This window comes from Marmota marmota, unplaced genomic scaffold (assembly GCF_001458135.2).
Source record: "Marmota marmota marmota unplaced genomic scaffold, marMar, whole genome shotgun sequence".
Taxonomy (NCBI): Eukaryota; Metazoa; Chordata; class Mammalia; order Rodentia; family Sciuridae; genus Marmota; species Marmota marmota.
In genome coordinates, this window is record NW_026000082.1 from 16,808,572 (window position 1) to 16,821,893 (window position 13,322).

General features: G+C 41.3%; 1 long non-coding RNA gene across 2 annotated transcripts in view; it reads left to right on the forward strand.

The window, feature by feature from the left end:
- The first annotated feature begins 1,222 nt into the window (after positions 1 to 1,222).
- LOC125620392 overlaps positions 1,223 to 13,322 on the forward strand; it is a 33,064-nt gene continuing 20,964 nt past the window's right edge. For both annotated transcript variants that reach the window (XR_007352020.1, XR_007352021.1), the window contains exons 1-2: positions 1,223 to 3,214; positions 5,669 to 5,767. This is a non-coding gene — a long non-coding RNA (uncharacterized LOC125620392). The remainder of the gene's footprint in view (positions 3,215 to 5,668; positions 5,768 to 13,322) is intronic.

Here is a 13,322-nt window from a genome sequence, read left to right on the forward strand (position 1 = left end):
TGTCCATCTGCTGCTCTGATTCCTAACCTTCAAGACCCCTCCATGAAGTCTTCCCTGGCTACTCTGGTCCTCATAGTTAGCACTTCCTCTGAGCTTCTAGAAAACCATCGTCCAGACATGTCATTTGATACTTAGCTACGGATGTACTATTTCACTTTTCCTGTGTATCAGCTCTGCTTTCCCAACTCAGTTTTGCAGCGTTCTGAGGCTCAGATGAGTAGAGAAGGGAAAAGGGGAGTCTTGTTCATTTCCAGGGCCCTAGGATCTAGCACAAGACCAGGGAGAAAGTAGCCATGCACTGATTTCTGCTTCTGCTGAGGATGAGGGGGATGGAGGAGTCGGGGGATGACTGCTGGGAGCAAAACATTGCTATGATGCTGACAGCCCTTTCTTTTCCTTCAGAAATTCACAAATAAAAGCAACTCCTCAAACTTCTGGGAAAAGTGAAGTAAAACGTAGCATACAGGCCCGTGTAAGAAATCATGACATTTTAAAGGCAAAGAGCATATGTGGGAGGAAAAAACAAAGAGGAAAAGTAAAAGGAAAGAAGGAGAGGAGCACTAGAAGAGGTGAAAAAGATGACTATGATGGATGTGAGCGTGTGTGTGTGAATATGTGTGTGTGTATACTAGTAATTTTGCAGCATGTGTGCATCTTTTATGAGTAACTTCTTTATATTTGTGTGTGAAAATATATGAGTTTGCATGGCTGTGATGTTTGTGTATGTGCATTACTGAGTCTTAGATGACAGATCATTATTGATTCTAAGCACATTTTTACATCAACTCATAATCAGAGGTCCTGGGTTAAGTTTCTATTTGAAATTCTGTCTACTTTCTTGACATATCATCCATATTAATGGATCACCCCCTCTGCCCCAGTCTCCCTGGGACTGTGCCAGGCAGGATGTCAGGGCCATATCTCCTCCTTCCCAATGTCAGTGAAGGCTGATCCTTGCTGGGCCAGGCCCTCTGAGATGGGGAGCTCACCACAAACCCCCGTTTGGTTTCGATCCCCAGGTGTTCTCCTGCTGAGGTCTCTTACCTCCATTTCAGCCTTGTGTTCCTGCCTGTTTTTCTCTCTCTCCTTCACACTTGCTTTGACTCAATGCTGGGAAATGATGCCTGGTACAGTGTTACAAAGAGGAAAGATGCTGCTCATAATGTTCCCAATCCTCCCCCAAACTGCTCCCCAAGTGCTGGAATCCAGTGGTTCCAGGGTATTCATTGCTGCTCGATTTCAGAAGCACTCTTTGAGGCCCTGCTGTAAACTAGGCTGAGAGCTGGTTGGTGGTTGAAAGTGTAGCGTGCATGATCGTGAAATGAATACTTCATTGCCCTGGCCCACAGAGTAACTCCAAGGAGCTTGAGATTCTGACTTTCTTGAAAAACAGTTGCATGGAGTGGGAACTTTCAGACATTTAGCTTTATTAATAGTGCATGGTTTAAATTCATTCTTTAGTAAGCTTAATATTCATTCATTCCTTCTTTTATTTTTTTTATTCATTCATCCTTAGGGAGGCCATGCAGTTTGTTCAAAAAAGTACTAATTCAGAAGCCGGATTTTAAGCCTGATTAGCTGCTGTCATCTCCTCTCTTTGAACCTCAATTTCCTCACCTGTAGAATGGAATTAAGAATGATTGCTCTTCCTTAATCAGAGGATTACTTAAAGGAACTTCAGAAAAAATGGATGTAGTGGGGAGAAAGAACTAAAGTTCTCTGGGTTCCTCCTAGAAGCAAGCACTTTGCATGTGTCCATTGTACAATCACACAGTGGGGAAAGGGACAGGAATTTGGAAGCCTAGAAACAATCCGTTAAGAAAAGCCCCCAACTGAAGCCTGGGGATATAGCTAAGCAGTAGAGCACATGCCTGTGGGCAAGGTCCTGGGTTTATTCCCAGCAACAGTAAGAAAACAAAAAGCCCAAAGTAGAAGGAAAAATATCTGGAATCTAATCCCACCCTGTTCCTGGCATCAACATAACTTTAGGAAAGTCTCCCTAATTCTCAGTTTTCTTAGAGATAGAGTGTCATACTCAGCTCAGCAACACGGGTGCTGATTCCTGCCTTCCAAAGATTTTCTCTGTCCTCAGACCTGATGCTGAACCAGAGACCTCAGGAGAGATGAGACCTGCAGGTGACATGGCGAAATTTGCATACAAGAGGTGCAGCACTTCGGACCTAATTAACATCACAGTGTAATAGGTACCTTTGGAGCACATTTGATCTGCCAGACAGAATAAATAAAACTGTGTTTTATCTAAGTGTTGGTTAATAATAAAAGTCTTGTGCATTATTTACTAGACCTTCACTGTACAGACAGCCATGGCTGCCCTGCACCCCTTCTCGTGGGTTTCAAGGATGTGCAGTATAATTTTGGGGAGAATTGGGGCGCTTGATGGATGTTGTAATAGATTCACTTAGAGATATGAGCACAAGATCGTGGACTCTGCGTCTGATGGACCCAGCTGCGAGTGCTGCTCTGCCACCACGTGACCTTGAGCCATCTCTCTGGATCTCAGTTTCCTCATTTGTAAGATGGCATTAATCAATGCCTGATCATTAGGAGGGTTGTGAGGAATAAATAAGATGACATGAATAAAGTCCCTAGCAAGTGAAGTGTCTCACAGAGGGTAGCTATTATTCCTATCACAGCCATGTTACTCCGATGCTTAGCATTTCTAAGGTTGTCAGCCATACCAACACACTGGCATACACTTGGAAGCTGTCTCTCATTTTAAATGGATAATGAGTTGACAGTGTCTTTCTTCGTCAACAGCAGGTCATTTCTCTACCTGCAGCAGTGTCCTCTCCCTTCTCAGAATATCGTTGTTGCATTCACAGATCCATTAGTAATGCCTACCATGGTATCTTAGATTCTTACACAAGTAGAGAGTGGAATGAGGGCAAGTAGTTCCCCAGGTGATACCAGGAAACAGAGGTAAGGGAGGAGCAGAAGTGAGAGCAGGGAGAAAAACCAGTAAAGTGTGGGTTAATAAGCCAATTACCACTGAGGGAGAAAGGGCCTCCACCCCTCTAAGGACTTTCTTAGCAATTGTGTAAAAAGCATTCCTCAGAGTTGAGTGTGGCCATAAATTCCCCCTTACTTCCGGGTTTCTTTTCTACAAGGCTGATCTCTGGGACAGCTGAGATCCACATGATAAGGGACGCTGGCCAAGTGCATGGAACTGACCACCATGCTGCACTGAAATCAGGTGAGCTGACATGATGTGGGGCATGTAGCACAAGTGACTGCTTTCTACAGGCGCAGGAGGGCCAGTGAGCATGAGTGTCTTTGCCCACCCATGTCTGGAAAGTTTGGAAGGGACAATATTTGAACCAACTCTGCGCCTCAAGAATCTAGCACAGGGCCTGCATAGTGTTAAGTACCCTGTGATTATTTGCTGAGGTTATCTGAGATTATTTGTTGAGGTTTCATGTATAGGGTAATCAACTTGGGATAGGGGAAGGTAAGTCAAGAAGTCCTCAGAAGAAATTAATCTAGAATTGAGTCAAAGGGGCCATCAGTGCTGGGCCTATGGATAGAGCTGGCTCGAGAAGGCACTCAGGCTAGGAATTGACACCGTAAATGGGCCAGAAGAGCAACTGAACATAGATTGTGAAGAAAAGTAGTTTCAGAAAAGCCCAGGAGAGCCAGGAGCCAGAAGTTGGGACTCAAAGGACCTTGGATTTAGATACTCTTTAGGCCTCCGTGAAGCCTTGCCCTGCTCACTGTCCACTCTGATACTGCATGAAAGCTGACTGTCCTTTTAATTATGAGTGCATTGGACCAGCAGAAAAGGAAGATAAAAATGCAGTGTTTGAAACTTAGTGCATATTTTGTGTTTAGTCATTTTAATTTTTTATTGAACTTTAACTCTTGGGACCAATTTCTATGAGACACGGGCGGGCATTTCTTTTTTCCTGATTAAGAACATAATGCTGTTTTGGGGAAAAATTTGAAAAATGAGACAAGCATAAATAACTTACCATTATCAGGAAACAGGTAACTTTTCTGTATTTTTATGTTTTTAACAAAACAACTTTATATTTTTAGATCATTTTCTTCACAGAGATCCTTAGTTGGATTTTGCAATATAGTTGTCATGGACATTTCTTTATTGCCACTGAATATATTTGAGTATATTAATTTTTACTAATCATGTAATAATTTTTTAATACAGATAAAACCTGACTTATTTATTCATTCTCTCTTGTTGGACATTTAGATCACTTCCAATTTTTTTGCCATTAAGAATTATGCTGATATGGGCTGGGGTTATAGCTCAGTGGTAGAGAGCTTGCCTAGCGTGTGTGAGGCTCTAGGTTCAATTCTCAGCACCACACTTAAAAAAAAATAAATAAAATAAAGTTATGGTGTCCATCCACAACTGAAAATACACTTTAAAAAACATTAAAAAAGAATTATGTTGGTATGAACCCAACTCTACCGAACCCTTACATGCAATATTTCCTTTAAATTGTCCTACAAACCTGTGAGGTGATTTCCTGAACCTATTCTCTTTCTATAGATTAAGAACCTGAGGAACAGAGGGGATTTGTCAAAGGTCATTATCTTAGTTTGAGTTCCCCAGAAACAGATCTTGAATAGGGACCCAAGTACCAGGGACTTATTTAAGTAAGAAAGCTCAAGAAAAACTGGGAGTAAAATGGAAAGGTTAGATGAGGAAGGTGGACAACCGTGAAATGTTCATTAGCAAGCAAGTTCCCATTGTAGACAAGCAGAGTTCCCTGCTAGGCAACTCTGGGAGCCACTGTAGAGCTCATGTCTCAGAATTATCCCACAGGAGGAGTGAGGGAGCTGGGTGTTTTTCACTAACCTCTGTCAATCTGGTTGACGTCGCAGTCAAGGGGTGTTGATTCCTGTCACTTCTGACTGCTGTGTGTTAGAAGCAGGTAGGGAGTGTGTGGGGGATGCAAAGCAGGCTTTGGTAGCCACATAAATACAGGTGCTGTCAGCCAGAAGTTGGGCAGCATTTCCTGCAGCCATGTGGGCAAAGGAAGCATGAAGAGGGGACACTATGGCCACAGAACAGTCACCAGAGCTAAGATTTGAACACAGATGTGCCTAACTCCAGGGATTGTGCCCTTCGTGAGCTCACCCAGGATCTGATGGGGATAATGCTATCAGCCATATCTGACTCAAAACCCTGTCTAGAGAGGACAGAATGGGGGGGTGTCCACAGAATGGGGTACCCACATTTTGATTCTCAGCAAGGCCATTGTCTGCTCAGCTTTACTGACTGTTCCCAACAGATGGGTAGAAATTATATCAGGCAGACATTCAGTGCTTTCCTGGTCATAGCTAATTAAAAGACATTAAAAGAAGATGGGCCAGTTCCCCGAGTTTGTGAGATGAATAGTTTTCTCGATTAATTACATAATATGCAATATACACATGGCTCATTGAAATACAGTCTAAGTCCTTGATGAACTTGGGAGCATTCCATTTTTCTGGCAAGAGGGAGACAAATATACAATTGCTCATCTCTATGCACTGATGGTCTCCAGGTCTGGATTCCCTAAGGAGGGGGTTTAATTGCTCCATAGGCTTCCAATTCAAGGGCTCCTCAATGCTAAGTTCCTGACGAACTGCATTAAAGTAAAAATGACAAAGATACCAATTGACATATTTATTAAATATTCAGATCCTGAAGGAGTCAGTGTGGGCTGCTCATGCCAACAAGGTTCCAGACAGAAGTGGGCCCTGCTGCAGCCCTCCCACACAACTTAATTTCACCTGTAAGGTAAGGTCAAGACCAACAGATTCGACTACAAAAATCCATGTTTATTCCCTAACACCACATCTTTGTTCTCTCCCATTGAAGATGTTTTTAGTTTCACCAACCACTGAAAAGCTAATGTAAACTGATTGCACAGAGCTATTCATACCCTGCTCCACCCTGGTCCACACCTGTATAAACATTTATCTAGATTTTATTTGTTAGTAGTATGGAATGTGAGTTAACACTGCAAAGATTTTTTATGAAACTAGAATGCTTTCACCTAGGCACTGTAGCTATAATTCAAATGGCTTTCACTGAGTAAATGGTCTTGCCAACATCTCAAATTTCTACTACTAATGTCAAATATTTACATATTCTTTAGTTTCCCAATAACCCTGAGAGGAGGAGACTACAGTTCCCTTATTAGAGATAAGAAGCTGGGGGCTGGGGTTGTGGCTCAGTGGTAGAACGCTTGCCTAGCACATGTAGGCCCTGGGTTTGATCCTCAGCACCACATAAAAATAAATATAAAATAAAGGCATTGTGTCCATCTACAACTAAAAAAATGAGGAGGAGGAGGAGGAGGAAACACAAGAGCAACAATCCATGACTCCCACATTGCTAATAAGAATAGGGATTCAAACTCACTTCAGTCTGGCTTCAAGGCCCAAGCTCTTTAAGACCTTGACATTGCCTCTAACCATCAAGATATTCCCCAGTCTCAAAGATTTTATTTAAAAGCCACAATGTGCTAAGGACTCCAGATCCTTATCTCTAGTCTAACACCATCCCACAAATTCAGATTCATATAGTTGATTGGTTATCAGGTATCTCAGATTTGAACAGAATCTTTAATTTCCACATTTTATTTGATCCCTTCCTCCATCTTTCCTACCTACAAATGGCACTACAATCTCTGCAGTGTCTCAGGCCAACAATTTTGTTGTTATTCTTGATGCCTCCTTTTTGATCCTTTCTAATGCAATAATAGACCTAAAAAATATACCCTAAATTCATCTGCTTCTCTCTAGTATTAACACTTTAGAGCAGGCCTTTGTGTTTAGATCAAGATTGCATATTTCAGCTGGGCATTTATAACCCTTCATAGATTGGTCCTTCACCACCTCTCAAACCTTTACTCATTCCACATGCTCCCTTTACCTTCACATTCCAGTCACATTGGCCCTTTACCTGTTTCTCAAGCACACCTTATTTACTCTGGATTTATTGTACTAGCTTTTCCTTCCGTGGATGCTGTTTGTGTGTATTGTCTTCAATGCCTTTTCCCTGAACACCCAATGCCAACTGACGGTGGCGGTACCGTCTACTCTGCCAGCACTGTGATTCCCTGGTCTACTCCAGCATACATGTGTCTTATCGGGTCATTCAGACTCCTTGACATTTATCGCTCTTCTGATCCAATTACCAAAATGCTAGAAATATGGTGGACCAATAGGATGTTCTATAGACCTATGAGCAATCAAATCCCCTCCAGACCATATTGTAGAGAGTTCAAGAGGTGATGTAACTCTTGGGCAGGACTGAATAGGTATTGCTGTCCCAAATGTACCTGCTTCTGTTTTTTTTTCTATGGTGGGGATTAAAAGAATACATTTAGCAGAACAATAGCCCAAATGTCAGAAGTTGTTCTGATGTGTTCTAGTAAATAGATGGCATCATGTATAATTGTAATTAAGTGATCATTTGGATACATTCATGGCAGTACACCTTCTTCCACCATAATCATCTGATCATATTCACATTTCAGAATGCTGGATTAAATGGGAATATAATGGGGATTATCACCCTTACGTCTTCTAATTCTATAGTCAATATTGATTTTAATTTATTGTCTTGCTGAGATGGAGTACAATTTAGTAAGTATGCACATTCCTTTTCCTACCATAATGACTATTTCCACATGAAACAAACATAGGATTCATGTCATTTCAAGGAACGAATGTATATCCATCTCAGTTATGTACTTGGATCTCAAAGAAATAACCAGATGCGGTCTACTGTGATATGGACGTGGATTGGAACTCAATGTATTCTGGCTTCCTTAGCCTCCATTAAAAAAAAAAAAAAAAGCCATGTTGGTGCTCCTGTGTTCATTGTGGTGCTATTCTAATAGCTGTGGGCTGGAAAAACCCAAATAGCCATTGACAGATGAATAAAGATATGTGGCATAGACATACAATGGAGTACTCTTCAGTCTTAAAACAGAAGGAAAATTTGCATGTGTAACAACATGGAAAAACCTTGATGGCATTATACTAAGTGGAATAAGCCAGTCACAGAAAAACAAATACTGCATGATCCCACTTATATGCAGCATCTACAATAGATTCATAGAATGAAAGAGTAGAGTAGTGGTCACTGGGGTTTGTGAGGAGGGTGCGTGGAAGTTACTAATCAATAGGCAGAAAAGTTTCAGTTAAGCAAATGAATGCTCTAGGGATTCGTGTACAACATTGTACGTCTAGTTGAAAATAATGTGTTATACCCTTAAAAATTGCTGAGAGAGTAGATCAAGTGTTATGTGTTCTTGCCACAATTAAATAATCTTAAAAATTAGATTGGCAAGAATTTAATAGCCTAATAGTAACAAGTGTTGGCAAGGATATGGAGCAACTAGAATTCTCCTGCTATATGCTCATTGGTGCACTTGTGTGATTTTGAAAGCAATTTGACATTCTGTAATACAGTTGAGAACACTTTTATGCTTATGACCCTGCAATTCCACTCCTGGGCACATATCCCAGAGAAAATCATGCCTCAGTGCACTGAGAGACATGTATAAGCATGCTTAGAGCAATATTGTTTGAAATAGCCTCTAACTGAAACAAATTGACTATCTACCAACTATGGGGTGGATAAATAAAGTGTGGTACATCCACATGACAAACTATAGCTCAACATTGATGTGGCTACTCACAATAATATGAATAAATCTTAATACATTGCTGATTGAAAATGGCAAGATAAAACCAATAAATAATGTGTGATTAAAATGGCATAAAATCACAAAACAGGAGAATCTAAATTAAATTATTTAGGTATGCTTATTTATGTGGTAAAAGTATAAAACAAAGCAAGAGAGTCAGGGTAACAGTTTCCTCTAAGGGGAGGAGAGAGTTTGGCGAGAGGATCACAGGTGTAGGAGGTTCGGGGTGGGGGGTGGTCCTAGGATGCTGGAAATGTCTATTTCTTTACAAGGATGTGTCATGTTTTACAAATACAGAAAAGACTTTTTAAAAGGGTAACCACTAAAAGACTTATTAAAAGCTCCATGAACATAGACAAGGCTTAACTATTGTTGAACTTTACTATAAAGTGATCGATTTTGTTCAATACTAAATCCCTAGTGTGTTGAATAGTTCTTATTTGTAGAAGGTGTTCAGTGAATGTTGTTTAAATAGATTGCTTTCAGATTTGTCTTATATTGATAAGATCCAGTGCCAAACTGGCTAAGAAGTATTAAACACAGAAAGGCTGGTAGAAGCCTTGGATACCCCTCGGATATCTTGGTGATTCCTCAGATTTGTAGACTTGACTGAGAGTTCAGTATTCTGATCAACAGGTCTCTGAGGCGGCCCAAGCAAACTGTACTAAGAATTGTTATGCATGGGGCTGGGGTTGTGGCTCAGTGGTAGAGCACTCGTTTAGCATGCACGAGGCATGTAAAATAAAGATAGTGTCCACCTTAAAACTTAAGAATAAATATTTTTTTTAAAAAAGAAAACATTACATGTAAAATTAAAAAAAAGAAAGAATAGTTATGCAGTCTCCCCATATCCATGATGCTAGAGAAACCTTTTTGTTTGCTTCTTCCAAATACTTGTGTTAACTAACGCTTTGGTCAGAAAATAAAAAGCTTTCATTACGACAGGGATTATTATATCCATGTGATACATTGTTCTCTTTCTATTCATTCTACTCATCTTATTTACAAAGAAGCCAGGCTGATGGATGAGATTTACCCTCACTTTAAACTCCAAAGGTGGACTTGATAGAGGACAGAAGTTGGGAAAAAAATTTTTTTATTCTATTGAGTCAGTTAGTAAATATTTTATTATTTTATTGAGTCAGTTAGTAAATATTTTAGGCTTTGCAGGCCATAAGATCTCTTTCCCAATTACTCAGCTCTGCCAGCCATAGCATGAAAGCAGCTATAAATAATCCATACACAAATGGACAAGGGTGAGTTCTGAAACAACTTTATAAAAACGTAGAATAGATTGGATTTGACCCGTGGCCCACGGTTTGCTGATCCCTGGCTCAAAGCCGCCTTTCTTAACCAGTTTCCTTGTCTGAACTCCCCAACACAGAAAATGGTTTGGATGATTGCCTTTTCAATTTTCTTAAGAGTGGCAAAGACCCCAAAGCAATAGTTCTACCTGTGCTCTGGAGCCCTGCAGCCTCAGTCTCACCTGGCAATTGATAGAACTAAAGAGGTTCAGGACTTGCCCCTGAATCAGAAGCTCTGGGAGTGGCACTCAGCGATCTGTGTTTTAACAAGACCTCCAGGTGATTCTGATGCACATTCAAGTTTGAGGATCATAACTTTAGACTGAATCTGGAGTCTAGAGTAATTAAGAATATTTCTTCCCACTTGCCCAAGGTAAATTTAAGAGTGTAGCTAATCTACAAATTGGATTTCGCTGGTCACAGGAATCGGTTTAGGAATGATCTAATACAGGGGAAAATTTCATATTACTTGGCAACCAGCCTCCCAAGGGCACCAACCAATCAGAATGGGAGCCAGCCAAGACACAAGAGCAGGATTCTAAAGACCTCATTTACACTAGGCATTGATCCTTTCCTTACTGAAACATGAAGTTGTCTGCAGGGTTGGGGGGGGGGGGAGAAGCCTGAGAGGCCAGGGTAGGGAATAGATATCTGAGGAAAAAGTAAAGAAGTAGCTATTTGCCTCCCATATCCAAGTGTTTCACAGTGTGAGCAACTGGTTCAGCTCTATCAGTGCATACCAGCTGCAGAGCCACCCTGGTTCAGTTGGCATGAGCCTCAACATTTCACATCAGTGATTATGGAAACAGTGCCTCTGCCCCCCTGTGTGATCAGTGGGTGGTCCATAAGATACCAACCTAAAGATGAAGACAACCAGGGAGGGAGGAGCACACCGCAGACTGACTCAGAGAGTGATGGAGCTGCCTCCCAGGAGTCACCTCCCAAGGCTCATCCTACTTCTGGATGTTCCATTTACATGACCCAGTTAGAGTTGAATTTTCTCGCGCTTGCATCTGGAACATCATATCTGACAAAATGAAAATGAGGCCCGGTGAGGTGTCATAAGGAAAGCATGTTTCCAAGGGCCTGACCAAACTATTCCCCTTTCTTCCTGAAGTTCCCGGCAGCGTGGACCCTCCCTTCTTCCTCCACAGCTCAGGCACCCTTTGCCCCAGTTGTGTGCTGGGCTGGCTGCAATGCTTGTTTATTAGTGAAATGCATCTGATCAGAGAGGCCCGCCTGACAAGTTCATTACATATCAATTTAATTAGCTGATTTACATTTAATTTACATTTCAATTAATGTCTTTAGCAACAAAACGCCGCTTTAATAGGGTAATTGCCTGTTAGGCAATATGTAAAAGAATAAATAGTCGCATTCTGAGGAAGAATTCCTATTTTCAATTTTTTATTACCATAAATAACTGAAATAATTATTGCTCTTAAGGGCCACGTCCTCGTTTCCTTCTGGGCCTAATTATAAAGACTTAGTACCTCATTAAGCAAAATGGTTTTGGAGTCACAGAAAAACATTACTCCAATCGTGACTCATTAGTTTCAACAAAAGAGGGGGAAACTGTGATAGTGGGCATATTTGGGGGGCCAGGGAGTTTGACTGTTAGTACAAACTTTGTCCTTTCTGAGCCACACCATCACGATGGCATAAGGTATATTGTCCTGCACACCTGTTGGGATATTGGTGGGTCTGAGGGGTACTCAACAGTCTATTTTAGGTATTTCTAGAGATGAAGAGCCTACTACCTCTTGAGGTAGACATTATAGATAGAGCTCTGGGTTTTAAAATTCTTTCTGTGTCTCTCCCTAAAATAATAGTACCTACTACAGAAGTACCCACTACAGAAGATGTTTTGCCAGAGGTAGGATTTTTATGTAATCATAATGGAACAGCAGGAGACACTGAAAGCCGCGTCTCAGAACAAGCAGCCATAGAACTGTGGAAGGAAGGGAAAACAGTCTGGGAAGTGGGGAGAATGAGATTCTGTAAAAATTGAGAGTTCAAGAGGAAAAGCTGCCACACACCAGGGGACCACTAGGGAAAGGGGAGGGACAGAGGTTTGGCTGTGTGAAGAGTCAGACCCAGAGTCACAGGGCAAACGGGCTGGCTTATGCCTTGAGAAGCGACTAAAATCTTGCAGAAAGCTGCTTCCTGGAAAAGTTGTGAAAGAGCAAGTACTAAAAACTGAAAACTTGAGGGCGGAAAGGGTGGCTCTTTGCGCTAGGGTTATCCTTGCTCAAAGAACCTTGGCAGTGGTTTGGCAGCTCCGCAGCCCGCGAGCAGCATCGTTTTACTCTCTGAGTGTCTCCAACAGTGCCACCGTGTGGGAGCAAGACGCAACAGCAGGAGTGGAACTCGGGAATGTGTTCTTCCTCAAGGTGGCTGAAAACGCTCAAGGGAACCTTTTGCATTTGACTCTTAGAAAAACACATAATGAAGGGAGAACTCAAAAAAGACATGCTGAAATTCCAGAAAATAAAATATCTCCTATGAAGGTGAAGCAAAGGGGAACTTGATTATTCAATTGGAAAAAAAGGTATCTTATTTGCACCCTGGTATTTTGGAAGTGACTTTCCAAGTACCTGACCAGAGACCCCAGCTTTCCTCTCTCACTCACAACCAGCCAGCTCCCCATTAGCCCATCAGAATCTAAAGTAGAGTGTTTAGTTCCGCATTCCACTTTTGCTTATTCCTAAATCACATTTACAAGGTTAACACCTCCAGTCCCTTGCAATCTCTGGTTTGTTGTTTTTCTTGTTTTTTGTTTGTTTGTTTGTTTTTCCTTAGGGTAAGGTTTTCTGATCCATTGTCAGATTCATTGACACCTAAGCCACTCTAGTCTGGAAGTTACCAGATTTATTGATAGCCTTTTAAAAATACTTACTAAAATCTAAAGGGGAACTGCAGAATTGGTTAACACAATTCAGGGTAAAGGAGGCTGTCAGGATGACAGGAACAGGTCCTCCTCATCAGGAGAAGTCTGGAACTTTCACTCCTGTTTTTCCTGTATGTGTCTTATAATATTAGAACTGTGGATCTCAGCCCTACCAGACCCAACCCTCCTTCCATCCTTGTTAATAATAAATATTTTGTAACACTTTATTTTCTTTTTTTTTTAATTTTTTATTGTGGGTTGTTCAAAACATTACAAATTTCTTGACATATCATATTCCACACTTTGATTCAAGTGGGTTATGAACTCCCACCTTCACCCCATACACAGATTGCAGAATCACATCAGTTACACATCCATTGATTTACATATTGCCATACTAGTGTCTGTTGTGCTCCGCTGCCTTTCCCATCCTCC